Here is a 3,366-nt window from a genome sequence, read left to right as displayed (position 1 = left end):
AGAGAACAGAGTTAAGATTTAGTAAATAACAGTCATCTTAAAGTGGATAAGCAGATCTATTTGGGGGACAGTTATTATGTAAAAACTATGCCACAAAATGGAATAATAAAATAGCCTCTATTTTCATAAATTCGTTAGTGAGTTTCAGATGCCTCAGAATATAGGTACACAGATTTAAGGGAAACTGGATTCTAGGAACTATATTACTTTGGAGCCTTTTGGAAGGGATAAGGAAACATTTCATTTTCCAATTTGGTTTTTCAGTTATTTTGAGAAATAAAATAGTTTATATTTTGACTGAATTTTTAAATTTTTTTATGAATAAAAACAAGTATTTGTAATTTAGCTGTTAGCTAGTTACCTTAATAAACTAGTCCTGTGATGTCTTTAGCTGGTGTCTAATCCTTGAGCATTAAGAAAAAGGGTATATATTCAATAGATACATATATATTTGTATATGTATATATGGCTAGCTTAGGCAGACCATGCTGCTAATTTTGAGTTGCTCTTTTTGTATCAAGAATAAATGAAATTTATTCCAGTTCCCTTAGAGGTTTATTAAAGACTAATTTAAAGGTCCGCAGCATCTTTAGGAAATCAAACCTTCCAGCTGTAAAGCTTCCCACCTCTACTTTGCTGTATGTGGTTAGAACAAAAGGAGCCGACTTTTCTCATCTCTTCATATGTCAGGTTTTAATCATCTAGATCAGGATCGGCAAAGAGATTTCATTTCACGTGCCAGCTCTGAGGCACTGGCTGTGATTGCTGTTAGTGATCTGTCGAGGAGGATTCTGCGTCTTTGTTCCTGGTCTTTGGGGGAAAGTACAGAGCGCATGAGCCACGTTCCCCAAGCCTGAGGCACCAGGCAAGAGGCAGGGTGCCGTGCCTTTTCCAGCCCTGATTTAGATCTTCCTGAAACCTTGTGTGTTTTCAGGCTGTGACCTGTGAGTAGATTCTTACTAGGACCACTGCTGGCATTTTAGAAACTACTAATGGCGATGTCATGTCATCCATGAAGCACCGTACTGACAGTGAGAAAACCTTTATTCCAGGGTTGAACTGAAGCTGTGATAGGGGACTTTTTTTTTTTTTTTTTTTAATAGTGAGCTTTTTTTCTTTTAACTTTTTTTTTAAATTTTATTTATTTATTTATTATTTTTTTGGGGGGTACACCAAGTTCAATCATCTGTTTTTATACACATATCCCCGTATTCCCTCCCTTCCTTGACTCCCCTCCCCCGAGTCCCCCCCACCCTCCCCGCCCCAGTCCTCTAAGGCATCTTCCATCCTCGAGTTGAACTCCCTTTGTTATACAACAACTTCCCACTGACTATCTATTTTACAGTTGGTAGTATATATATGTCTGTGCTACTCTCTCGCTTCATCTCAGCTTCCCCTTCAAAAAATATGGAACGCTTCACGAATTTGCGTGTCATCCTTGTGCAGGGGCCATGCTAATCTTCTCTGTATCGTTCCAATTTTAGTATATGTGCTGCCGAAGCAAGCACGGGGACATTTTTTTTCAGCAGCCTAAACAACACTAATTTATTATCTGACAGTTCTGTAGTTCAGAAGTCCAACCTGGGACTCACTGTGCTTAAATAAAGGTGAATGGTAACAACTTTCAATTTTTATTTATTATGTGTTCTGGCAACAAGAACCTCTATTAATAGCATAAGTTGAAGCTGAATTTTTTTAATTGAGGTGTAATCGATGTATAACGTTGTATTCATTTCAGGTGTATACCACATAAGGATTCGATGTTTGTACATATTGGGAAACGATCACCACAAGCCTAGTTAACATCTATCAACACAGTTACAAATTTTTTATTCTTCTGATGGAAACTTTTAAGATTACTCTCTTAGCAACTTTCAAGTATGCAATATAGTATTACTAACTATATTCACCATGCTGTCATTATATCCCCATGACATTTTTATAATTGAAAGTTTGTACCTTTGGACTCCCCTTACCCAACTTCTCCCATGTCCCACCGTCTGCCTCTTGGCAACCACCAATCTGTGTTCTGTATCTAAGAGCTCACTTTAAAAATATACATATATATTCCACATGTGAGTGAGATCATGGAGTATTTGTGTTTCTCTGTGTGACTTATTTCACTTAGCACAGTGCCCTCAGGGTCCATTCATATTGCTGCAAATGGCAAAATTCCTTCCTTTTTATGGCTGAATTATATTCCTCTGTGTGTGTGTGTGTGTGTGTGTGTATCACATTTTCTTTATCCATTCATTCATCAATGGACATTCAGGTTGTTTCCATATTGTAAAAATTGCTGAAATGAATATGGCGGTGCATATGTCTTTTCGAGTTAGTGTTTTCATTTCTTTAGATAAATACCCAGAAGTAGAATTTCCGGATTATATGGTAGTTCTATTTTTAAATTTCTGAGAACCTCCATACTGTTTTCTATAGCGACTGCACCAATTTACATTCTCACCATCAGTGCACAAGGGTACACTTTTCTCCACATCCTCACCAACACTTATTATTTCTTTCTTTTTGATAATAGCCATGCTAACAGAGGTGATATCTCATTGTGGTTTTGATTGCATTTACCTAATAATTAGGGGTGTTGAACATCTTTTCATATACCTGTTGGCTATCTATCTTCTTTGGAAAATGTCTATTCAGATCCTCTGCCCATTTTTTAATTAGATGGTTTGTTATTTTTGCTGTTGAGTTAAATGAGTTCTTTATGTATTTTGGGTATTAACCTCTTAGGATTTGCAAATATTTTCATCCATTTCGTAGGTTGCCTTTTAATTCTGCTGATGATTTCCTTTCCTGTGCAGAAGCTTCATCCTAGTCCCACTTGTTTGTTTTTTCTTTTGTTGACTTTGCTTTCAGCATCAAATCCAAGAGGTCATCACAAGACTGAGGTCTTATTGCTTATGTTTTCTTCTAGAAGTTTAATGGTTTCAGGTCTTATGTTCAAGTCTTTGACCTACTTCTTTTTTTAATAATTTTTATTGGAGTATAGTTGATATACAAGGTTGTGTTAGTTTCTGCTTTATAGCAAAGTGAATCGGTTATACATATATATATATATATGTACACATGTATGTATGTTGTATTTTCATTTCCATTCATTTGAAAGTACTTTCTAATTTCTAATTTATGTCTGGCTCACTTTTTTTCTTTCTTAGAGTGTATTGTTTAATTTCCATATAATTGTGAATCTTCCAACTGTTCATTCCTCACTGATTCCTAACTTCATTCATTGCGACCAGAGAACATATTTTGTATGATTTCAGCCCCTTTAAATTTATTGAGACTTGTTTTATGGTCTAACGTACGATCTGCTTTAAAAAATGTCTTAGGTGCCCTTGAGAAGAATGTGTG

The 3,366-nt window shown here is 35.9% G+C and overlaps 1 non-coding gene across 1 annotated transcript; it reads right to left on the bottom strand.

Annotated features, from left to right (window-relative positions):
- Positions 1-1,401: 1,401 nt before the first annotated feature.
- Positions 1,402-1,508, bottom strand: LOC130850665 (U6 spliceosomal RNA). The gene has a single exon (XR_009053009.1). It is a non-coding gene; the product is annotated as a U6 spliceosomal RNA (small nuclear RNA).
- Positions 1,509-3,366: the final 1,858 nt, after the last annotated feature.

This window comes from Hippopotamus amphibius, chromosome 3 (genome assembly GCF_030028045.1).
Source record: "Hippopotamus amphibius kiboko isolate mHipAmp2 chromosome 3, mHipAmp2.hap2, whole genome shotgun sequence".
In the NCBI taxonomy this organism is placed as follows: domain Eukaryota; kingdom Metazoa; phylum Chordata; class Mammalia; order Artiodactyla; family Hippopotamidae; genus Hippopotamus; species Hippopotamus amphibius.
Note: the sequence above shows the minus strand (reverse complement) of the source record. Positions and strands in the feature narration are given on the sequence as shown.